Source organism: Sipha flava, unplaced genomic scaffold, assembly GCF_003268045.1.
Source record: "Sipha flava isolate LNK unplaced genomic scaffold, YSA_version1 212_pilon_pilon, whole genome shotgun sequence".
Lineage (NCBI taxonomy): Eukaryota > Metazoa > Arthropoda > Insecta > Hemiptera > Aphididae > Sipha > Sipha flava.
In genome coordinates this window covers 187,338-215,073 of record NW_020272825.1, presented here as the reverse complement: position 1 = coordinate 215,073, position 27,736 = coordinate 187,338, and the positions used below count along the sequence as shown (strand labels likewise).

Below are 27,736 nucleotides of genomic sequence, written 5' to 3'. Positions count from 1 at the left end.
GATGTTCATACTAGGTTGTAGTATAAGTATGCATCTGTTGATATCCATAGAATACAAGACGTATAAAATTGCTAGAAAATATAAAGGATGAATTAATTATGTTTTCCTTGAATGTATACAATATATTCTGATGAAAAATTAACCATATCGATAAAAATATTTTACAATAACAATAGATAGATGTTATATAATTATATTCCAACAAAATATATATAGCCTCGCATTAAATTTAATTATGAAATCATGTTTTGTCGATTAAGGAAAATCATAATTTTTATTGCCAATAAAATTTCTTCATGACTTGAAAATATTGTCTTTTCTGTATTCACTACGCAGTAGGCAATAATTTTTCCAATTAATTAATGATCAATTATAAATTAAGAAATAGGAGAACCTAACTCAAGGTCGACTATATGTAGTGTAGATTGTTTTGCAATCCAACATATGTTAGATGCCTTAAAAATTTGAAAAATGCATAAACACGATCTTAATTTATTGCTGGTTTATAGAACCATCGCCAATTATGCAAAACAATGTTTTGTGGTTATAAGGGTCATTACACGCTAAATTAACCCTTGGGAACCTTTTCGTGTAACTTTCAAAACGTATCTACAATATTTAGTTGGTGAGCTTCCGACAACATCCTAATGAGAAACGTTGTTTAAGTATATGCATTCATTAGACTTAAACTTAGGTTTTAGTATATTTTTATTTATTTTGCATAAAGTTACCAAATAAATAGAGGGTTATTCAAATTAGAAGTTTAAGTTCTCGTATTATTTGTTTTTATCAAAGAAAATTATTCAAAGGACTTTGTAATTTGATTGTATAAATCTGACAAAATAATATTCGCATAAAGTATTACATGCATGTATAATATTACGGCACGTGTTTGCTGTGTTTCCGTTAAATAAAATAAAAATAAACGTTTTACGTTTATGTATTAAGCAGTCAATTACACTAGATTTTTTTGTCGATATTTATCAAATTTGATAATTGAAACTACCTATTTAATCTATCACAGATGTTAAAGTTATATTTTTATCTGGTTAAAGTGATATTCAAATATATTGTAAAATAAAAATATTTACATATAACATTTACTTAAGATTAAACACAACTTTGAACTGTTGGAATTTTGGTTTGCTTAACAGATTATATTAAAACTATAATAGCAATTTCTAGCTAGTTAAAAGAAAAATAAGAAGACAAAGAATTCAAAAAAGTCAAAAATACTTTTAGAAAAATATAAGGTAAAGGTTTTTTATTTCCACACGGATTTAAAAATTATATCGAAGTTTATATATAAAAAAAAAAGACACTAATGCTAATAGTGTAATATGTTATTAAGAAAATAGAAATAAAAATATTTGAATTAATAGTATTATTTACTTACTTCAGTATATTATAAATAAATATGGGTAGTAAACGAATTTGCATAGCATTTAATTTAATAATACGTATGTTGTTATTGTGGATATTTCGAAACACATCGTCTTGTTTGTAATCTTCGAGTGATGAGAATGAAGTAATAGATGATATTTAATTTAGTACACGTGATTTGCAAAAAAATATTAAAAATCTAGTAAATTAAGTTTGAAATGAAACTTAAATACAATTTATAATGCACACGTTGTGCATTCGAAATTGTTAGATTCTTGGGTTCAAATAAATATGTGTTCGATAAGTTAAAGTGCGTAGGTTTACTGTTGTAATTGTTTTGTCACAATCGTCTAAGTAAATATTGAACCTTATGCATTTTCTATACAACACCAGCTAGCTCTCACACAACGGTATATCAAACTTCTCACAAAGTTCTTTCCAATCCGTAAAGTTATATAATTCACGCGTGGCAAACGTTAAAGCTTTTAGTATTTTAACCACATCCAAGTCAACGATAAAAAAATAAAATACAAAGTTTTTGAATTTAATTTTTTTTTTTTTTTTACTGCATTTTCCGGACGTATAAAATAACTCGGTCCGGTTTCTTATTTTTTTCGTTGAAAACCGCACAATTGAACTTTTATTTAAATGTATTGCTCCTCGTGAAGATGAAATGGTAAAAACAAACAAAAAAGACGCACACTAAATTTATTTATTTTAAAGCTTGGTAGAGTAAACTTTTTTTTTAAATTACAAAATATGTGTTTAAAATACGTCTACACAATTAATGTTTTCAATTTTTTTACAAGATGTGTTTCATATACACGCGTCTGTCCAAAAAGTAAATTTAAATTTAACGATCATAACCATGGTGAAACAAAACGAAAAGAAATAATTGAATAAAAATAAATAAAATAATCATTTGTTCGTTCGAATTCTTAACTTATAACAAAAATGTTTATGTTCTAATTCCGTGTTCATATTTCGGTTTACGTTTAAAATATTTAATTCTTTGAAAAAGCTGATGACTGGTTAAAATTTAAAATCTTAGGTTTTAGTATATAGGTGCACGTGTAAGGGTGTAGTTGTTTAAGTATACTTGGAAAGTTTTGTAATACTATACACGTTACGTGGTGCACTACAATGCATGAACTTCTATTATTATTTTTCTCTTTTAATATCCAAATTTAATTTTAAAATGTTGTTTAATAAAACAAAAATGAATATTTAAATCAAAGCAGAGAAACTTCCATCCTTCACCGGGATTGTTATAATATTATTTAAAAATAAATAATGAAACCAGCCTTTGGTTGTACTCGCTAATGAATAACACGCTGTTCTTGCGCCTTCAGAGGTCCATTACAACTCGATGGAAACACATTGCATTAATAAGCAGGCAATATTTTGAAACGAACTCTATGATAATTTCTCAAACAATTGTTGAAATACTTAGAGGTTTTACGGAGAGAGATTTTAATAATTATTCGCGAATAACAACTAGATAAATAGTTGTAATTTGTACAATTATCAATCTGCTGTACATAAGTCTTCTGTGGTATCTTTTCGTTTCGTCGTAAAATGAGGTCTGTACACCGCGAAATATTTATGCATGGTCTCTATGTATTTCATCAGTTCACCAAATATTATCCGATAATTAAAATAATTACAAGACGATGAACTAAACGTTTGGAAATATTAATTTTTACAAATATATATATATACTTGTATATATTTAGTTATTTGAGAAACTTTGCACATTTTATCTATATGTATACATGGTATACATTATTACATACAATGGTGTTGAAACCTAAAATTTAAGGTGAGGCAAAGTTTTGTTTTACATTTTTGACACCACCCCTTTATACTTAATTTTAACCTCGAATCAAAATTTTTTTCATGTCACTTACATATAGTCATATGATAATAGATTAATGAAGTAACGTTAAAAGGCTCATGTTCTATTTGCACAAGCTTAAATATGCAATTTCCACTAATTAATGATTTTTTAAGCCCATTTACTCTCTTTTAGAGGTAGGGTTGCCTTATCTGGGTTTAGGTTTCGGAGCCTCTGCAAACATATATATCATTACATTATTTTTTTTCTATAATTTTATCAAAGCAACCATCAATTGAATATGTTTTGAATAATTGTTATTGATTCAAATGCGTGTGGGACGTATGATACATGCAAAAGCTTGATAATAGCATATATCTGTCGGGTGCGAAACGTTTCCCTTTGCGGAATTTCATCCTTCCGATGCAGGAATAGATTGTAGCCGACAGGTATTGCAAATCGCCATTACCGTGTACAAGTGAAACACATCAAAATTAACGATAAACAACTACACACTTCATATACACCAAATAATTGACTGCGCCAAACAAACGGAATAATGTTAAGACAATGAATATAATATGCGTCCGTAGGGGTGTATATGAGAGAAGAGAGAGAGGGGAAGGATTTACAAATGATTAAGAGTAATGTTCACGATGTTACAACGTATGGTTACATGAGATTTTGTGTTTTATGGTGATATGAAAAAAGTTAAACAATAGTAATAATATTGTGATGATAGGTGGTAGTACCCTACGAACCGACTATTATTGTTGCAAATCTCGTATTATATCTTAGAGGAAGTCGTAATTAAAACTAGCATTGGCATTAGGCCATGCGGTTTTATTGATTTCTTCCATGTTTTCACGCATCACCGGTTTTCCAGAGAAATGGAACGGTATTAAACCCGTTTTATTGCCAAAAAATAAAATATAAAAGCTCGTGTTCATGTGGTAGAACACGCGCCAATAAAAGACATATAGAAGACATTTGTTTGATTGTTCAAGTATATATTATGTACACAGCAGACGTAATAGAGAAACATACAATAATGCTCGTAAACCGTATTATTTTTTTTTTCGCTTCTACGCAGTCGACAAAATAATTCGGCTACATCATACAACAAACAATAACATGGCCAAGGTAAAACAAAATAGTATACAATTTTTTTGCAATTAAAATATAATCACACGGTGGGTAATTAGAACTATTTTTGTTATTTTTATACCTCACACGCTTATTATAACATAGTATGTGTATGTGTGTGTGAGTATGTGTGCGTGAATATGTGAGTGTGTAGTTCAAATATTTTATTAATAAACTAGATAATAATTCTCTAATATAATAATACTTATAATAGTAACTCTTCACAGTGTTTTTATAAGATTTTTAAGGTTAAAACAATGTATTTCCGCTATTAATGGAATTCTACAACATTTTAAATTGCTTTACAACAACTTAATAATGACACCGGTCGAGTCCGTTTGTAGACATTGAAACGAAAAATATAATTATGTGGACACTTTTGCGTTGATATATTTTATCTTGTCGACAACAGGCATTAAATAATTATTAAACTATCAGAAAAGACAATGAATTTATCATGCGTGTTCATTATATACTAGTCAAGACAACTGGTACGTGAATTGCGATCAAAATATTTTTTGTCGATACTTAATTTTACCGATTTATTTTATCGGTCATTGTTTCGATGCCGAAGGATATTGGTTATTAATAGAAAACCTATTAAAATTCACTTATTTTTTAACGATTTTAGCTCGTGTCAATTAAAATAATTATTAAAATTACCAATTTATTGTATACATATAATATAATCTTAATCTTATTATTTAAATTTAAATAAACTCGTTTAATTTTAGATCACCGAATCGAGTGGGCCAGTTGACTGGTATTGAATGGAAGTTTACCTTCATGTACAGTACCTATAAAATATATGAGCCCTATAAATATAACTAGTCAAATAGCATATTTCTACTCTTACCTCACTAGGGACAAACGACCTCAAGATATTATCTCCAGGGGTTTTGTGTGTATGTATATAACAACGCTCGTTAAAAACTTGGGAAAAAGTCCATATATGTTTCCTAACGAAAAAAATAAATAATACAATTCAAATATTCACGATACGGGATTTACACCCTCTCATATGTCTATTTGACGTGAACAGTTTTCATACTGAGATCACTACTTTGAATTTAAGACGGAAAACATAAATGTATTTTATCGTTAAATATTACGAAACGAAAGAAATGTTGACAAATATTTTTCCCTCGTCTGTTTTTTCTTACATTACAATGATTATTAGAGGTATATTAGCTAATCCATTATTGATAACGTTGTGATTTAAATATATTCTAAAATCAGTTACAGGTAGTACGGTGATCATGAATTAGAAACAATAATGATTTAAAACTAACTGGTATTCTTATAGTAATAATCACAGTGGAAATATTTTACACGTTTATTGATTTTTAATAATTATAAAAAAGAAATTATACCGGAACCCGCAGAGTAGTCAAAATTAGCTTATACTATTAGAGTGTTTTTATAATTATGACTGTGTTTATTTGATTTTTCTTGGTTAATTAAACAACAATAAAGTAAACAAAGTATCGATCAATTGATACGTCTAGGTTCTTTACTCTTTTTAATTCGCAAAATGAATTATGTACGAAAATCAGATTTCAATTGAATATTATTGAAATTAAGTGTTTTTAATCACAAAAATAACTCGCTTGAAACACGGATGCGTTGCTGATGTTTATATTTATTATGTTGTCCCATGTAATCAACAGAAAGGAACGAAAAAAACAATTAATACCACTAATCTTGTAATGTTTACTGATGAATATTTCTTTCGTGTCACGGTATATACAAGGAGTATTGTTACCTTTGATGCTCCATTGTTCTTTGGTAAACTAGGTAAATCGTAAAAATTATACTCGTATTATTTACAGGTGTACCTAAATTAAAATTACATTTAGAAAATGAAAAATATGCGTCTCACGTCGGTTATTAACTAAATAGTAATAATAATGAAAATTCGATGATATTGCTAAAATTTGATTATATTCTTATATGGTTTACTCAATGAGAACATTATCTTTGGTGGTTGATGAAATAAATTAGTTTCATATTAGCCATTAGTCATTACGTATCAATTAAATTGTTAGAAAACAAAAACCCTTTCTACATGTTTATGCACTAGACGTTGTATGCGTTATGTCGTTTTTGTTTCCGAAAAATGGGTTGCAAGTTGTATTGGGAAATATAAGTTGATTGGTTGTTTTTTTCTCGTAAACACGGTTGTATGATAAACCACAACGAAAAATAATAACTAGACAACACATAACATAATTTTAAAAATACTTTATCAAATACCTAATAATGACATAATGCAAACGTGAATCATTATTATAACATAACTGCAGTTATACATATATGAGCTTTCATATCATTAAAATAAAGTCGGTAAATAATAGTAAAAGTTTAATATGTCCGTACCTTCGTATTTCACGCTTTATTATTTGATTTATCGAAACAATAGAATAATAACGACACGGTCATAGTGGCACGAGCGCATTAGATTTCAAAGTTATATTATTATAAAGATGTATAAAATTCCTTTTGTGCTGTCCATATATAAGCGCGAACCTAAACAGTATTATGAAAATGAATGAAAATCATCTATTATCTATACAGCTTGTGTCCTTTGGAAATCCATATGGTTATGAGGTCCTTGAATGAATAATTTGTGGGTCAATGATGGTATAATGAATGAAATCTTGTTCTTAAGATCATCTGAATGGCGGTCCAAATTTCAAGGCGGAACCGATAATACGTTCGCAGATTTCAAGTATCACCTTACTTGTGTAAGGTACCTTATAACAAAAATATTATCTACGTTTCGGTCTCGGAAAATGCGATTTTCTTGGATAAATCAACTTGTATTTAGTTTCAAATATGTATGAAGAAAAATACAAAAAAACAAAAATTATTTAATTTAATACGTAATTGTATTATATTATCGATATAAATTTGAGGTTTATAATACTACACGTTATTCACCATTTGCCGTTAAACATTGTGTCCACGGTACTCACGGCACCACGGGTAAACATTTGGTGTTAAACGTATTCGATGTTCGGACGTGGGGAAGAATTGCCGTAATGAAAAATAATGGCGTATAAATCAAATGACGGTAGACAATATATAAATACGCTATAGGAGCAGCAGTTGCAGCCACCAGGACTTCTAAGAAAATTCACGTCACGTCTATTACAGCTTCGGCAAAACACGCAATGCCGATAAAAACCTTCCACTGCTATTTTCTTCGCTTCAACTCGAGTCAACGCACACGTTTGGGCACATGTACGTATAATCATATAAATAGATGGTTTTCACATCTAAATTGTTAATGCGACGATATAACTGTTGTTCTCTATTTATTTTTTTGTTTTTACTTTCCTGGGCTCATCACTAAATTAATTACGCCGCATCGTTCAGGTACGAATACCGCGTTTATAATACGACATATGAATGTGTGGTGTGTTGTGTTATATCGGTGCGGTATCTTCGAAGATGGATGATAAAATATTGTAATTACTCATTATATTTCGTCTCAGACGCGCAGTAAAACTTCAACATTTACATTACAATAACGACCGTACGGTATAGGTAACAAGGATTGATTTTCAACAGCAGCAAACGTTGGTAATTCAATTTTAAATGCCCACTACCATCAACCAGTTAGTCTTTAAGATAATTAACTTTCAACACTTCCGTTTTAGCGTTTCGTTTTATTCTCTTAATACACGTGAATTCGGTGTAAATTATACTTTACGAACTAATTAAATGAGCGATCAGAAAATTGGTGATCTCAAGTGTAGACGAAATTACGTGAAACCTCCTGTGCATATGAATGTAAATTATAATAAAATATAATATACCGCTACTGCAGTTTACGACTGTCAGAGGACAAATGGCAATTACAAATAAAACTAATATCTTCCAACGGGCGTACGTTGAAAAACGTATTTTTTTTATTGTTTCATTTTACGAGTAATATCCATACGCGTATTCAAACCAAAACGGAAAACCTTGAATTTAGTTTAGTACGGACTCCCACGGTTACTGTATTCGTATATAGCTGTTCATTACCGTCTTATTGCGCAGTCTGCAATAAATATTATAACTAGCGGTGTAAAGAATGTTCACTTATTATCACAGTTAAGTCTGAGACCTCTTGTTTAACCTAAAAGAAAATCGCTGTCCACCTTTGATTCGTTCTTTCAAAAGTTTTATACTTATCCAAGGTTGTGCATGGAATAATAATAACTAATAGTAAATTGATTATTTAATTTTTCTTGTATTTTAAACAGATGAATCTTGAATATATTAAAAGTTGTACCATCGCAACTTACGTGTGAATGATGGTGTTTCTAATGTTCATTGGTTTTTAAGCTCTTAATTTTTTACTTATAAGAAGATATCCGATGAAAGGCTCTACAATGAAATTGTATCACTATACTTGTGTATTTAGAATTAAGACCAATATACAATATTTTTTTAGTTAATTACATGTTTTGTACTATTTATCTTATTATAATAATAATACTTACGTCTACGGTAATTTTAATTAATTATTCATAAGAAAATACGAGTATATCCGAATCAAATGAACAATAGAATAGCTCCACGAGATATATCATTGAGTATTTAAAATAAATCGCTTAACTTCGGTATTTTGTTGTAAGGTGTGGTAAATCACGAAACGCCTTCGGTTTATTGTCTAGATTAGTAATATTAGTAAAATAAATACTTTTAATGTTGTATTGCTATCAATTACTAATTAAATACACCATGTAAAATAAAATAAATCACTATAATCACTCTCCCTTCCTCACCAAACAACATAAGATCTCTAGGCCTAACATAGTGGTTTTCAGCTGTTTGTACCTGCAAAATGTTTATTTATGACAAGTTAACATGTCCGTGTAACAACATTACGACACTTCAATAATCTGCGCAGATGAACCGTTACGAACCGGTTATTGGATGCTGAACAAGGCCACAATTATACAATACTACTATATATACCACACGACTATAGGGTCATCATAATAATATACTGCTAAACCGGTTGGTATTAACTTCCTGTGCCAATGAAGCCAGATTAAGCGCCGCCGTCGTCGCCACCACCTTGATTTGCAAAGATGAATATCTAAATATTTTCTATATGCGATGTTTTCCATGATCGACAATAATTTAAAAATTATATTGCTTGCAGAAATTATTATTGTTAAATTGTTAGGTCATTGACTTACGTTTTGTCCGATATTTTTTTGCGTAAAAAACACTATATCTTATGGTTATCATTTACGAGGGAGAATAAAAATATAATAAAGACTTCCAAGGTTTTCAAAAAAAATTGATATTATATAATAATATAATCATAATTTTTATGGTACTTGGTTTTCGAATTATCATCAACTAAGGTCACATTGCTCTATTGTTTAAAATTTAAATGTAACGTGTGTACGAACATTATGAAGTTTTTTTCACGATTCAATTTTAACGAGAACCTGTACAAGTTCTGTTTTTTGTCCATCAAAAAACTTTTTAATGGACTTAAAGTATATATTTTACGCAATTGAGGTACAAAATTTTGTTTTGCATTTTGTTTTCATTATTAACGCAATGTTATACCTATTGGAACACCGAAAATATGAATATACGTTTAATTTAATTTGAATTATTGTAAGACGATCAACTGTTACTAACGGTAAATTGATAAAAACTGGTTATTTAGGATTCTATTTATGGTGACCAGTTGCGCAACTAACAGGTCCAAAAATACTATTTGAAAAACGTCATACTGTTGAATGTGTACGGATACGAATACGTAAATCTTTTTAAATTCAAGGTTAATTAATCACACTTGTGTATAGATCTTTTGAATGCGACGATCGGCTACCGTAAGAGGTTGTATACAAATAATATAATGGATTATTACAATTTTTAAACATTGCAGCGTTTACTTTGAATAAAGGAATAGTAGTCTTTTTATTATATATATGTATATATATATAAGTTTGAAATGAAAAATAATAACACTAGCGACCGCGTGACCTCAGCTTAAGAACAAAATGTTTGGTTTTTGGTTTCGTGGTACGTTTACGGTACCTGAGTAATATATTAATATTCATGACTGAAATAAACAGAAATGACCAGAAGGTTGGATTGTATCCAGAACTTTGTCGTCATAAACATAATACAGCCATAGATAGGAAAAAAGGTTGTCCGTACTGGTATTGTAATCGTTTAAGCTCATTCCCATTATATTGTATAAATAATTTAAATTTAAGTTGTTTTGCTACGTTCAAATTGTGATTTTATAAAACCTTATATTTGACGTGGTATACTCAAGAGTTCGTTTATTAATCATTCGGAGTAGTTAGAATATACCTTTTCTAGAGCAACAACAAAATCTCGTACTTTAATTACATTTGAAATTGGTATATTTTTTGTCGTGGAGATATGTATAATGGTAGTAAGTATATTGTTGTTTTATTTTTTTTAATTAAACAATGAATGTAATTTCGTATTTTTCCATGTAGTTTCTTAGAAGTAAGGGCTCAATCGTTTCAAAATGACTTTCCTATATTAACGAGCTAAGGTCGATGTTGTTTTATGATAAATTATAATACTGACCAACTAAATGTTTGAGATTGAATATTTTTCAACAAATTTGATTAATATTTGTTGTATTTCAGTAAATACTGTTTTCCTAACATTCATCTAGACCGTAATAATAATAACAAATAAGATATGAAAATATTACAATATTTTACTTGCATATAGTTGTATAATTTATTGCATAATTTTCAATTTACATTATAAATCTCGTTCAGAATCAAACATTTTTAGACATTCTAGTAATATATTAAGTACATTACTAAAATGTAAAAATATAAATAAGATCAATTTTATCTTATTTGCATTTTGAATTGTTACAATATTTTATACAAACAAATTTGCCAACAGTTTTACGTGTTAATGAATATTATTATATTAAATATTTATTTTGAACTATAAACTATTACTATATATTTTTCTTAATTTTTATCATTTTTATTTATTTGATTTGCTGAGTCTTTTGATGTACAAAAAAATCAGCATAGAAATTCAAAAATACCATTATATTGTAAAATTATACGTATACTTCAATAGTTTAGTAGTAGAGAACATACATTTACATTTATTATTGATTACATAATATTGGTTTACCGATAAATTTTGTGTTATTTTTATAGTTAAATTTTTATTATGAAGTTTTATAATACGTGTAGATTGAAATAATTGATATGACTTAAACAGAAATGTTGTATAGACATTTCAAGTAATAAAAAAATATTTATTTTGAAGTTGTATTATACGATTTTAATTAAAAAACGGAAGTTTGAAATTCAATATTGTTCTAATTAAGATACAAAATTTGCTCATTCTAAGATAAAAAACGGGTAAACTCTGATGAACTAAGTGCATAACTAATTAATATTTCAATGAGAAAAAATATATCTATTCAACGATAAAGAATTTAATTGGTAATAGTAATAAATAGTTATCAATATGGAGTTGAAAGAGTCAATCTCTCGTCTTGTTAACGTGCACAAATCTTTCTTGATATTTATTTGTTTGTGACTTGTATTTCCCTTTAGATTTTAAGTCGATAAAAACTCTTTGTGTTAAAAAAACCATGTACCTATAAGTTATATATACATGTATACATGGGTTTTGTAGTATTACAGAAAATGTCGAAAGTGTACTCGGAATCGTGGTATATAGTTCAGACAATCATGTCAAATTGGATTACTCTATATAAACTACAGACATTTTCGGGACGGAAATCAGTACCAAACGCAATTTGTCCAAAAACTTGTACTGTCTGTGTATTATGTAAACAAATGACCGCTATTGAATCAAACTATTTATGGTCCTCACTAAATGTTTATTTTGCGCACATGAACTTTTGCAAGATTCAAACTTTTAAAAATCGAACACAGCTCAAAGGATTGAAATCGACAGGGAATGGTGAGTGAGATAGTGGAGTTGTGTATGATAATAATAAAATGTAATAAGCATAAAATGCACGTAAGGTAATTTGGGTAGTGTTTGGAAAGAAACGAGTGATAAACAAAACCATCGTAAAATTTGCCTGCGGAATACGCGCAAGTGCGCGGGCACGCGTATATATATACGCGTTGCAAACCCTCGTTTTGATTAATCGGTTGAAAACGATAACGTCAGCACGAAGTTTAAACCACTCAAACCGTGTAATGATAAAGAGGGGTAGTAGCGGATAAAGAGTGTTGGACCGGGTAGAAAATGTCGGACGAAGGAGGGGGTCGCTGTATGTATAGGTAGGCTTTTACTCCTTTCTCCCTTTATTCATCTTTTAGTATAAATGACATTTAAGAAATATCCACCCTACCCGCAAATTATACGTAGATGTTGACCATTAATTACGGTCGCGTATTAATTAATAATAACGCATTCTGTAATAAATCTGACACTGTCAGTGTCTACCAGTTTCCTTCCGTCAACAGAGAATATATTATAATATTCTCTGTCCCATATTTAATTGTTATACCATAACAATGTGGACATTCGGCAAGCAGCTATAAACAGCTTTTCGTTTCAAAAAATCATTATTAATCACATTTCATTATCTACAAGTTACTTTACTATCATTGGTCCCAAGGTGTACGTTTTGTCAAAAATAGCATTATTGGTATTCACCTGAATCCAGATAATTGTGATAAGTATACAATATCGCATCGTTGTGTAATAATATAACATCAGTGGTGCCGTACCCAAAGTTGAGGTTCCACCTTTGGCCCGATATCTTTTGAAAATTTAGGATATGGAGTCAAATTTTGGCTGCCGAACCATATGGAATCTTCATTACACATTTAAAGCCTAACATTAATATTTTTTTTAAAGTAAAAATCACTAATCCCCCTCCTCCGGTATGTCATATTTAAATATTGTGACCTTTTTAAATAGTTTTTGCCTGGCTACATTGTTAGAACTTTGCCGCTACTGTGTATTATACATCGATAATTGTTATTATTAAATGTATAAATAAAATACAACATAGTACTTAGGCGAACATTTACGTATACTGATACATAATAGGTTGTTTAATATAGAATTTAACAATTTTAATTAATACATTTTATAGTTTTATCGACATATTAAAATAAACAGTTAACTAGAGCAAAACTTGCTTGTCCATACTGTTCAAAATACTTATTCGAAACAAATGTTTTTCCACAGATGCTGTATTGATAAGCAATATTTAATAATGCTTAACCTACACGCAGTTTGTTCTTAACGTCATTGTAAACTTCTATGCCACATATAAAGTAAAATGCTTGTTTATTTAAGTATGAAATAGTATTTGCATGTCTACAAACTTTTTATTATTAGTTTTGTTTTCCTTTATTGGACTAGCCCTTTGTGTTGGAGTATAACGTTAGGTATAAAGCTATGAAAGAAATGTAATTCCCAGAGGTTTGTTAAGCCAATATATTAATAGTATAAGCAAAAGTTTATTTTAGATACAATATTGCCTTATTACACCAGTTTTGATAATTTAATTTAATAATAAGTTTGTTACTTGTATGCATTTATGTTCACGATCAAGTATTCTCGAAAGTTGATATTTCCCGATTGCTATTTATTTAGTAATATAACAGTTATAAAAATGTAACAAATCTGCACTATAATAATCATTTTTTTTTACGCTGAATTTTGAATTTTAAACTTTTCGAGTATTTTTTTTTTTTTTAGCACCAACTTTAGATTTTTAAATTTATACCTAACTTAATTAAAATGTATCCCAAAAATATTTTCAAACTCAAAGATACACCAGCTGGCCCAGCATATTTATGTATATTAATATTCTTAAATTTTGAATGACGTGAGAAACAGAAGACTTGAATATCTTAACATTTAATATAAGCTTTTATGATGTCATTTTTAAAAGATGTTCAACTCGAGAAGATACTTTATTACCTTGAAGATTTAACGTTTAAAGAAAAATATTTTTCTACGTTAAAATACTTAATAGTTTTAGAAAGAGAATAAAGTTTATTCAATGAGCCCATGTTTGGTTAATATTTATTAATTTTCACTAATGGCTTGTAGATTGAACTAAATTTTATGAATGTATTCAGGATATTTAATAAAATTAGTTTTTAGATATTGACGAAAATGTAATATGAAAAAAGTTAAATATTAACCAAAATTAATATTTTCTTTTCGTATTAACTTGTTTTTACTGGCTGAATGTTGTTATTTTTATTGTCTTAGTTCTTTTTACCATTATTGAGTTTATTTATTATTATTTAGTTTGACTATATTTTTAGCTTCAACTTATATGTATTTTATGTATCATTGTTCTATTATCATTAAACACATTACAATTTTTTTATTTTATTAATAGTATATAGTTTAAATGTTATTGTGGTCTTATTGTTTATAAATAATGTAAATATTAACATAATATTGAATCATATGGGAAATTTAAAGTTTATATATGATTATGCGTCATTAATTCAAACTTATTATCAATAACATTTACAAAAAAGCAATTCTTTCATAGAGTGTACGTGTTATTAATATGTGTTTTTGTTTATTTTAAATATATCTGATAAATTGTTATTCTTTTGTTTTTCGAATATAATAGGTTAGAATAAAGAACATTTTTTATTCAACAATTATCTTTTAATGTATTACAAATAATAGCTTACATAAATTGGAAAGAGTGTAAATATAGAACACACAGACATTTATCAATAACCGTACGGTTAAAGTGTTTGATGAAAATGATTAATACTTTAATGTTCATTGTAAATATGTATTTATACACGATTACCAATATTAAATAATAATAATCATACTGGGATTATGGGGTCAGGACCAGGGGAAACAAATTAATCTTTAACGATAATTGTTAAACAATTATTGTTTATTGCATTTTTTGTCTTTGCTATACATTGAATATCGCAATATATTGCTTATTGAATTAATTTTCTCGAATGTGACACGAACAATATCATTCTCTCATGAGAATTGTGTAAAAGTTAAGTTAGTTAGATTTGAAAAAATTGTTTATATATTTTGTAACATAATATTAAGTTAAACGCGTTATTGTAGTTAGATGCATCTGATAAAATAATTGTTTTCTACAGAACAAAATACAAAAGTAATTTTTTTCTTTCTTATTTTGTAATTAAAACTATGACATTGATTCAACTTTTAATTGTAATACAAGAAATTATTATTTTACAAAATGTTACTATTTTTATGAAAAATGTATTGTTGTGAATGAAGGTAGGTAGGTACTTAAGTGTTTAAACTTGTTAACAAGGTCTAATTTTTATTGAACTTTCTGAAGTTTAAAAATGCACGGACTGTATAAATGTCTATAAAAAGAATTGTGCATTTATCATCCGTTTTATTAAATGCATTTGCTATATACGAAACAACTAGTATATCGTTAAACTGACCTGAAAATAAATTATTATGGCTGCAGTTCCATTAATACCCACATACGGTAATATTCAAATGATTTATCCAACCTTCAGCGTGATACGAGAGATGTAATATGATGAAAAGTTTTGTCATTCATTTATAATATTTTAGATCGTCGGGTATTCATTTTATTTTTTGCATTGTCGATGAACTGAAAATAAATGACGACAAGTGTATTCCTGTTGAAAACGGCCGGTTATTTTCATCAGTGGGTTTGTTTGATATTGAATAGAAGCGACGCGCAACTTCCGTCTTTTATGAGCATTTATCAAAATGGAGAATTAAGTTTTATATATAATATTATACGTGCGAATTTCGATATTAATGCAGTTCAGCAGGCTTTTTATATAGCAGCGGGAGAGTGCTCAGAAATAACAATAACAGAAAAAGAAAAAAATGATATTAGGTGTCAAAATGGCTGAGGGACTAAATATATATATATACTCTATACCTGATTTAATGTCAAACCAAATAAACGTTTGATTGTATATATTACAATATTGATGATAAAAGTAGTTGACATTTGTATTTTTCATGATTATAAAACTGAATCTTTATTGACATATTAGAGTATGACGGCTTATGGAGAGAATAAATCGACATATTTTAGAGTTTTACAATAGGAATTCATTTTTTTATGAAATTATGAATAATTTATTTATTACAAATAAATGTTCCATTTTAAATATTCATATCTAGACATCTTTACTCAAATATTGTATTTGAATTTTGTTAAAGTATTAATTATTATGTTGTAAATTATAGTAGTCCATAATAATTCAAAGTGATAAATATTTTAATGATTTTTTTAAAATTATTTTCATATATAATCCATTTTGATTTTTTCATTTACAATATGTATATTTAGTACTAAGTATTATATACCACTGCATTACATTATTGTAATATTTAGTTTTAAAAAGCAAATCACTACTAATTATATATTTAAGAGTAACTAGTGACTAATTTGTGATTTTGATTTAGCTTTTTGATTCGACTTTTGTCTACATTTATTTTTATGGTTGAATTTTATAAAATCAAGTAGACTGATTGGAATTTGGAGGATTTTATTTCAAAAGGAGACGAAAATACATTACTCAATAATATCTGTTTTCTAAATTTTCATACTTATTCAAATCAAATTATTATAAAAATAAATGTTTATAGAATTTTTACAAAAATATTTTTGCGTACAGTATCTATATTGAAATGATTGCAAATTAAAAATTATTTTTAATCGACATATTTATTCTATGGTTGATTAAATACTTCAAATTTTGACGATTTTGCATATAGGAGGAATACTTATGAAAGTGTAATGATTTTATTGTCATTAGTAAATGTAACTGTATTTATGGAAAAAATACGAAAATTCGACCAAAATACTTATAAATACACATTATATATTGAATTGTACTTAAAAGTGGTTGCAATGGCTTAGCATGTTTACGAAAAAGTAACTAACCTAACTGTTTAATACGTAATTTTACAAAAAAAAAAAAAAACAATACTACAATATATGGAAGTCATTGTGGTGTATATTAGAGAATATTTCGTTTTCGTTTTTTTTTTTTTTTTTTTGGACGATGTTTTTCCAACTCGATGAACACGAAAACATTTACGATGCAGTGAACAAGTAGCGAATAATGCACGATACCAGTACACGAGGGACGCGTTCGATTAGCTTTCATACATCGAATTTACCGTATACACCCTTTTTCCTGAAACTCCTCTTCGCTCTCTGCCTACCAACAATACTTTATCCGAAAAACACACAATGTACACAAAACGATAAGTATATAGTGCCATCATCAGTTTTATAATTACTTCGATTGAAATTCTACACGTGTAAATTCATCAGTGTAATATCGTTCTGTTGGTTACTGATTATATTCCATTAACTTGATGCGAAACGCTCAATAAATTTTGTTCACATAATGTAATTATATCGAATCTCGCGATTGTGAAATAGTTTGATCAAACAACATTAATCTACATTGTATATGATGTTTTTCAAATGCGCCGGCTGAAATGCTCTGAATAACTAGACACTGAATTATTAACTATTTTAGATTACGCGTGCGCACACACACATATATTGACTAAAATTGAAAATGATTTATTTCGCCTCCCTCGTCTTGTCAGCAACCGTGTCAAGAAACACAAATTCAACAAGTGCGCAGAGCGATTCGGTTTTACGAACGACTCAATTATTATAGAATAAATCTATATAAATACGAGCGCGGCCAGTACACGGTCGCACGGCCAGTACATACACGTAGTGCACGTCATTATGTATATACGAGTAGCATACGGTTGTTGTGCATTACGAGTTTACGGGTATTAAAACGGAATAATACCGGTGGAGTGGTTTCGCCTCGATTTTTGTTTCGTCCTGGGCTCTGCGGGCGCGCGGGACGATAATAATATTATTGCAAAAGGACTCGGTGGTGTAATACCCCCGACGGTGATGCGGGTGGCGGAGGCCGTATCCTAGCTGTTTCACATACGAACACGGACATGGCCAACGCTCGCGCGCACACGCGTATTACACGGCACTCGTATTTATAACGGGGGCAGGGTCATCATCGAGTCTGCGGGCTGAATTCCGTGTTTCCTTGGGGCGGTGAGCTTTAACGAGTCCGAACAAACGGAAAGGGCGCTAAATTATTCAAATGGCACGCGCATTTACCGGAGTCCGGGTCCGGTGCGGCGGGTGGAAACAGAGCACGGGCGACCGACGACCGCGTGTGTAGGTATGGTCCGTTTAGGTAGGATTAAATATTTTTTTTATTTTGATAAGTCTGCACAGAACTTCACGCGTACGAGACGTCTGTATAATAATCGACAGTATACGGACCGTGGAAGAACATATTTCCTTTTGATACCGTATACACACACACACATACTTAAGCATACGCACACATACATATTATATATATATATATATATTATCTCTTCGTCTTCGTTCGTGTCCTCCCGCCGTACTGCTGCGCCTTGCCCTTTTCTCTTCTCTCCGTTTCCCATATCCGTTCGAGTGTTTTCTGATTGCGGTGAGTTCCAAAAACCCTTTGCTTTGTGATGCACCTAAATACTTTTCTTTTTCCTTCTTATATTTTTTCCCTTTCCGCGCATTTCTTTATACATAAATATACGTATATGGTATATGGTATGTATATATATTGATCACTGACAGCCTAGTCATTCTGATTCTTTTGTGTTTGTGCACGGTGCACAAACAGTCGTTTCATAAAAGCTTCATGAAACCTCTTCTCATCCTTTATTTTATCATTTTATTTTTTCCCCCCGTCGACATAACATATTTTACGTGGGCAATGTTTTTTTTTTTTTGGATTTCTAATTTATTTTTCGTTCACTCGGTTTTAATGCTCATTACTCACCGCGATCACTGACGACGTATGAACGTGGTATTCAAAATGACTTTTTTAAGCGTAGGCACTTAAAATCATATTTTAATTATCAAGTACCTGTCCCCTAGAATGCAGCTGTTTATTAATCGAAATAAACACTCATATAACAATCACGTTATATTTTAGAATAATATACTTAGTCATGCTACAATAGTACAAATCAACTATGGCGGTAAAAAAATAAAAATTGTGAAAACGTGAGAGTGCAAACTACTGTGTTGCTGGCGATAAGTACATTTTAATCCATTGACGGGTTACCGAGGAACTTTAAGTTGATATTTCACTTCGTTGCGAATAATTGTCACTATGGCATTTAATCAATACTCAAATCTTTACAGAATATTGAAATCTGATTTTGCTCATGGCTAAAATGTGGTTATTGCTTTTTTAATTTTATTCAGAATACATCAATACGACTATATATTTGTGTTTAATATAAGTATATAATATAGCTATAATCATCAATGAATATCTTTCAAAGCTTTCAATTGATTTAATACCACCGTATCTGTGTGCATTTATATTGACACTACACTAGTGAAATTATTCGAGCGCAAAAAAAATATTTTTAAAACTTGGTGATAATATTTTTGGAACATTAGCAATTACAAACCTCATTGAGCCTAACATCAATATTTATGAACTAATATTAGTTTGTTAAAAATGAATAGCAAAGATTATAATATATTTGGTTTTTTGAAAGTATTTGTGTAACTTATGTACTTGGCAACAGCTTTTTTTTAAACACCCAAGGGATTGGTTTGTATAGGATTAGGTTATTTTCTTGCGTCCGTGTTTATAAAACTTGAAATCCGATCTACATTTCGCTTTATTTATTCAAATTTGTTATGATTATAAAAACTATTTCATTTGTTTTTCAATTCCATTTGGAACATAAAATAAAAGCACTATAGTATTTATTATTCTAACGAAAACTACGAATAGTATGGAAGAAAATGTTAAAAGTAATATATTTTTGAATTAAAGCTTCGTCAAAAAATAGAAATGCAACGTTTCCATAGCTTAGAAAAATATTATTTAATACACTTAGACTAAATGTGATACCTATAAGTAAAGTTTTGGAAATTTAAATAGCTTAGGTCTATATATTATCATTTACTAATTTAATCAATTGTACTAACCTGTATTAAGAAAATCTATTAATTGCAACAAACGATTAAAATATCCGAAAATAGCATTAATTTATGCATACAAATAACATTTTTCATAGAACCCTTTTTTTTTGCATAACTATTAGTAAAAAATTAGTGGCAGAAGATACACGAAATTACAAAAAAATATTTTGATTTTTAATTTACCTTCGCCATCTGATTAAAACCCCTATATTATATTGGATTGATTGGTGTAGTTTCTGACTATAGTATTTGTGGACTCCAAATATATACTCCGAGAAAATTAATGAGCCTTTAAAGACTTAATCACTTTTTCTTACCAGATTTGACCGAGCATTATAGTTATTTTTATTTCCCTCGACCAAATTTTTTTTTTTTTATACATATTTGCAATATTATCCTTGATGGGTTTACATTTTATTTCATATTAATAGTTTAATTCACTGTGCGGTGAATATTTAGGATCGTAAAGACAATTTAAAAACTAATATTTTATGATTAACATAACATAAAAAAACCATTTCTTTCGTAGGATTAATACATTACATCGAATAATGGAGTTTTTTATTTTTGAATGTAAACTCTGAAATTTCCAATTTTGCAGTTATCATGTTAAATTATTATTTCACTTCACTAAAACCCATCGCACAAGAAAATTTTGTGAAGTACTTATCGGAAGTTAAATAACTGAAAACATAAAAAAGTGTATCGAATAATTCAATAGTTATGCTTAGTAATTTTGGTGAATACAAATTTAGTATCCATTCATTTGTACCTGCTTCCACAATATTTTCTTTTTCTCTTTCGTCATTCTCACAAATTTTTGGGGTCAGCTACCTTTATCCTAGACCTCCACTGGTCACACTTATTTTATTTATTAATGCACTAAACGACTTTAATCATAACGATATTTAAAGAAAAAAATTATTTTGTGCTTTAACATTTTTAATTTTATCGTCATTAAATATCGACCTAACATGTTTTGTTTTGATCATGATGCAATTATATATATTGTACATTAATGATGAATAAATAAAACAAGAAAATCTTTTCGGCCAAATCAAATATCATTGTTTATTTTGTATTGTTTATTACTTTTTATGATGTGAGTCGTCCTCAATTAAATTTATAAACTTATAATTAAGTTCACTTAATTATAAGTATTAAAAAAAAAAAAAAAATAAAATAAATAAATAAAGAATTTAACGAGTAGTGATTCCATTTAAACCAGAATAGTTAAAGAAAAAATGAGATACCTACAATATGCAGATATTATAACTAAAACTGAAAACTAATATTCAACTCACGTAATATATTTAAATTTTTGTCGTTATCGACAAAAACGTTAATGTATAATGTTTAATCGTAGAGTATAAATAAAAATATTTTCAAAAGTTTGTATAATAACTGTATATTTTACGTGGATTATTTTTAATATATTATTTAAAATTTACCTGCACGGAAAAGGTACTGCGAATAAATAATACATATAATTCCAAAATGCTGTTTGATAATGTTAAATTTACTATTTATTCTAATTTCTCTAATCACATACTACATGTAACTTCTCTATAATTATATCATGTTCACTCTTTTTAATTATTTTTTATGGTATTTAACATAAAAATGAAAACATTTTTGTTTAATACCGAATATAACACATTTGAAAACAAATTTTGCACATCATAAATGTAACAAATCATGAGCTTCAATCAACAATTAGAACTTACGTATGTCATTTATTTGATTCTAGCAGTAGAACATTCCAGTAAAATAGTAATAAGTATATTTTCATGTTTTGCAATTTTATATACGTCTGTAATACGTGGTAGTAGGTAATACGTACGGAATATTTTATATCATACTTATACTTACGCCCTTTGTGTCTATTCGTCACGAAATTCGTTGCTATGGTTGCCATGTTGATTTTATAAGAATGCTATTATTATTATTATTACTATACGATATTTTGGCCTTCATTGTAAGTAAGCGGATATCATTGTCTTAAATATATTATATTGACCTTAAGTAATAAAATATTATAATAATTCGTACGTCTACAATGTATCAATATTGGCCGATGTTTATCAAGAACGCGTTATTGGCCGTTTTATTTCGACTGCAGACGATACGTTCAATTAGAAAACGTTTTGCAACGATTTCAAATGTATTAATTACATTCGTACTCAGTGATAATAATTACTCGTAATAGCAACTAAAAAGTAATCTAAATGATTAGGTAGGTGTTGAGCGTGCACCGATTACTTTTCGCTGCCGCTTGTTTTCTTTTCAATGCATCAAATATCTGTTTTGAGAATTTAATTTTTCTATTTTTTTAATCTGTCGTCTATTTATTGTTGATATTTTTTCATCCGATATTTTCCTTTGATTGTAACAAATATCACTCAATACATCCTGTTTAACTAATTTTTCCTGTAATATATTTTGGATTATAATATAACCTAACAAACATTAATAATAATGTAAGTATAAACTTGTATATATTTCATTCTGTGTTCCATGCTTATTTTTACAAGTAATTTCGGCACAGTGTTTAAGTATTATTACCTTATTTAAGCTATACATTAAGTAAGGTTTTTTTTCCTATGTGTACAATTACACGTAAGTATGCGTATAATATATAATGTAACACTCAGGTATAAATAGAGTGTTTGATTTTAGTTTCGATTCGTTAGCTTACCATCACATAGTATAATCAACCGAACCATTCGAAATCGCTTGTTGCTTACATAATAAAAATAATAATAATAATAATAATAGTATTTTTCGATATGCATATAATATTGTGACATCGAATAAAACAGTGGTTTCGGTAGTATCGAAAATAATAACAAACAATAAATAATAAATAATCGCTCGGTAGTTCGTATTATAAGTTATAACTATTATTATTATTATGATAACATGTGCACTGCACGATTTCATATATACAACTGCAACGGAGTACAATAAATTATATTGACGAGCATTCGACGCCACGGTTGCCGTCTTACGAGTGAAAAACAAAAAAAGGGATAACAAAATATACCAATTGCTCCATGATTTCAATGTTATAAAATATAGTGGCAGAAAAAACAAAAAGTTAGTAGTAAGACACTAGGGTTCGAGTGTTATTCTTTTGTGTTACGTTGTAGTTTTATTGTGAGAAAGAATTTGTAAGAAATGATTCATTCAATCTCAATTTTAAATCTAAAAAACAAAAGAGCTTAGATACTTTTTTCACATATTGATTCTAAAAACACTAATTTCTTAGCATAAGCAATAGTTAATTTATTAAAATATTTTTACTTTATACATTGCACGCATGTCATAATCAGATAGCTTTTAACTTATGTATGGTTTCCGCTACGCAAATATTGCTTATTGGATACATTATGATTATTGACTTTAAAATAGGTCATATGCAATACTCTTAGTAAAATATCAATGTGAAATATGTTATATATATATATTAAATAAATTATTGTATCTTTACTATCATAGTATAGAAAAAAATGTTTGTATAATTATTGGTTTTAATAGTTAAAGATTACTTTAGAAAGAAAATAATCAGCCATGCTGTGAATAAAATTTAAAATTTTAATATTACCAATATAAAAATAAATCCTTATGCTATGAAACGGGAAGTAACTTGTTTTGCTCAAAGAAATCTGAAAATACTTACTAGAAAAAGCATAACAATGTGACCTGGTTTATTTTTATTTTGTGCTAGATTAATTCCTGAAAAAAAATCGAAAAATTACTTTTCTAAAGTACCATATTTGTTTCCGATTTTACATCCGGGGGAGGTTTACTGCTCGAAAAAGTGATTACGAAAAAAGGATAGATAAAAAAAATATATATCTATACTCGGATTTTGAAAACACACTCGCAAACGGTTGCGCCTAATATAATATTTAACATAAAAATACGCGGAGTATATGCAATATGTATGTATTGCAAAATCAATGGGACGTTACATTATCTCGCGTTCGTTCCCTTGATTCCGAGCGTTTATATTGGTAAGCGACGAACTGATAGTAGACCGATGAGTAGACTTAACGGAAAACGTATACAGGTTTCCGGCGGGCACTCGCTTCCTCATTAACAAACGTTTCGATTATAGTTCAAATCACCATAGGCGGCGACATTAGGAATGGTGATGCATAGATGTAGTTTAGGAATATCTCAAGAACTCCCCGCAATCATGCGATCGCAACACGACGCGATTACACGAATATGATATAGTGTTACATGTGTGATTTTAGCGATTTTTACGATTTGAGGTCCACGAAACGATATCCAGTCGATCGTACAATTGTCAACCGCGTGACTTTTTTTAATAAACATTTTAAAAATGTCGAGTTTCACTAGTTTGAGTGATGAAGAGGACATTGTTATGTACTATTGGTACAAAAGGAATCAAAAAACATAAAAATAAAAATAAAAAAAAAACAAATAAATAAAAGGAAGTATTGAGTCTATCCTTAAATTGAAAATAATATCAACTGCCAAACTTTTGTAGCGACCAGTGAACTACAAAAAACCTATGGAAAATGTTTGGAATTGCATAGATTGTCTAGGGAGTCCTATAAAGAACTTGTATGATACATGCCATACCTCGTCTACCAAATCCTTCCTACAATAGTTGGGAATGGTATATAATTGTATAAGATTGGGTGTTTTTGGACCTCACCAATAAACTTAATGTTAAACGCCTCCATTGATACAAATTGAAAAATTGTTTATAATACCGCTGATGTGCATAATTGCGTTATTTTATTTGTCTTGTAACCGTACAAAGTAATTTCGACTATCACATGATTATGTGCAACTGAAATACCAACACATCAGTTGTACTCTAATCGAGAACGATTAAAAATATGCTGAATAAATTTTAAAAATGTTGCTCAAATACCGCCCACATCCAGTACGTGCGGAACAAGTATTGAAAAATGCTGTTAGCGGTAACCGCACTCCTGGAAGGTGAGAGTTAAGGGTGGGAGCGAGTGTCGGTCTGGCCATGTTTGTGTCCAGGGACACCCATTTCTCAAGATTTATAAAATATCGTTATGTTGTAATTAAAGTAGCATTAAAAAAATACTGAGATTATAATGTTTCATAATTGTCAACCACACATTTATAACATATACGTATCTGTGGTATTTACCAACAATAATCAAGTGTAATAACAACAATAATATTCTTACAACTACCAAGTTGTTGTTGGATTACAACTACCAATGGTGTACCCAAGGGGGGGTTCGGGTCCGGACCCCCCATTAAAATTTCATATACTCAACGATTTAATAGTAAATAGTATAATAATAGTATATAGTGTGTTTTAATTTCCCATTATCAGATAAAATAAAAATGTTGGGCCCCCCTCCATAAAAAATTCCTGGGTACGCTCCAGACAACCATTGGTGTCCGCTGTTACTTGATAAAAACTTTAGTATAGTGGCGGCTCGTGAGGTAAGTGAGGCTTTGTCTCACCTAACTCTTGTAACCATTAAAAAAGTATACTATGTATGTAGTTATTTCCTATCGCCTTTAAAAATATTATATTCAGTAATAATTCAATTTAAAGTAGAAAAAGTTTTTGTTATTATATTTATATTATATATCCAATACTATTTATCAAAAACCATGACAAAACGTTCGTGCCTTCGTGGAACAATAAAAATTAAGATAAGATAAATTAGATTTTAATTTTTTCTTACTTTTGATGGAATAGTCGATGAAACCGAGAGTTCTGAAGAGTACCAAGAGGTTAAATATATTTTACCGCTGATTTCTAGTATGCTTATAATAAAATATATAAAATGAGGGAAGTCGAATATTTTACGATGAAATGAGGCAGAACGATTTTTGTCTCCGGGTCATGTTAATATTATCCATTAGTCGTTTATGTCTAAACGACGTAACGTCCACTAATAAAAATAGGAACGGGGAGATAGTCGTAATGTCGTGTAGTGTAATACTTTTATCACTAACTAAAAATATCAATTCTTATAAAACAGTGAACGTTTTCAACTTAACGCTAAATATTTGTATTATATAAAGTAGTTGTATGTAATAATTTATTAATATTAATATTAACTACAAACACCATTTTCCAGCCGTAGTCAAAATAACAAACGTGAAATATAAAACGACGGTCAACCTGTAATCGTATTAAATAATTTAAATATTAAATATTCAAATGCAAAGGTATGTTCTCGTTTTTATAAGGAACCTTAGTCACAAGTAAGATGTTATATATATTTTGAAAATATTTTCCTCACCTCTCATTCGGTCCTCGGGCCGCCACTGCTTTTGTAGTTTCAAATAGTTAAAAATACAATTCAAATATACCGGTTTGACGTAAAGGTTTTCCTGAACAAAATCATGGCGTTGTCACAATAATGAACGATTTATCCGTATAAAAAGTAAAAAAAAAATCGCCAGTGATTGAATTACGACCGTACGTAACAACTGACAAACGCACCACATTCTACGTTTATGTTTGCTGAAATTTTCTTGTAACATATCCGGGTAAACTTGTGATTATGCATCTGCCGTTTAAAACAATGGACGGTTTTGAACCGTAAAAACGTAATTAATAAACTGTTGCGCCATCTATAAGCATCTTTTATCATTTTTTTTTCTCTTTTTTTTTTTTTTTGCTAATTGAACGACACATTTTCGAGGAATTCAATAAGCGTTTAACTGATGGACGAAGAACTTTTACGGTTTATCGTTCAACGAATCGTTGTAGCACGTGGCGCGCGGCGTGTGCCGGCTGTCGCGCACTGCGGCCGCCGGTGCCCCGTCGACGACGTTCGGTAACTCGTCCAAGGTCAATACCGACGCCGTCCGAAACCCGCGCGTGACCGCGTTGCGCGCGCCCGCACCGGTTGCGACACGCGAAACCGGCGGCGCTCAGCTGTGCGTTAAATTAGCATAAACACGCCGTGACGTTCAACCGCATTGTGGCCAGTAACCGCCGCCGTCGCGCTCCGTTATACGACTGACCCAAAGACAAATATTTATAAACGATATTATGTTTATGCCGTGCACGCGCCGCCGCGTTTGCAGTAACAACATCAACACATCAATAACAGTAATAATAATATTAGAAAAAAAAAAAAACAATTCTCTGCGCGCGGCGGACGTCGTCGACGCGAAGTGACGTTTTTCCACGCGCGTTGTTTCCCCTCGCGCCGCCGTCCTGCCGCCCGACACTCTTCTTCCACGACGCCGTCGTCGCCAGCGAACTTTATACCGCGGTCCCTTAATCGCGCACCATTTTAGGTACCACCTATCTCTACGCAGTGGCGTTTTTT

At 29.6% G+C, this 27,736-nt stretch overlaps 1 protein-coding gene across 3 annotated transcripts in view; it reads left to right on the top strand.

The window, feature by feature from the left end:
- The window catches only part of LOC112682832 (Ig-like and fibronectin type-III domain-containing protein 2), a 93,471-nt gene that overhangs the window by 4,681 nt on the left and 61,054 nt on the right, over positions 1-27,736 (top strand). The window contains exon 2 of one of the 3 annotated variants that reach the window (XM_025553582.1): positions 13,583-13,671. The exons of the other annotated variants lie outside the window; for them this stretch is intronic. The gene's annotated coding sequence lies outside the window, so the exon portion shown is untranslated. The remainder of the gene's footprint in view (positions 1-13,582; positions 13,672-27,736) is intronic. 3 annotated transcript variants of the gene reach the window in all.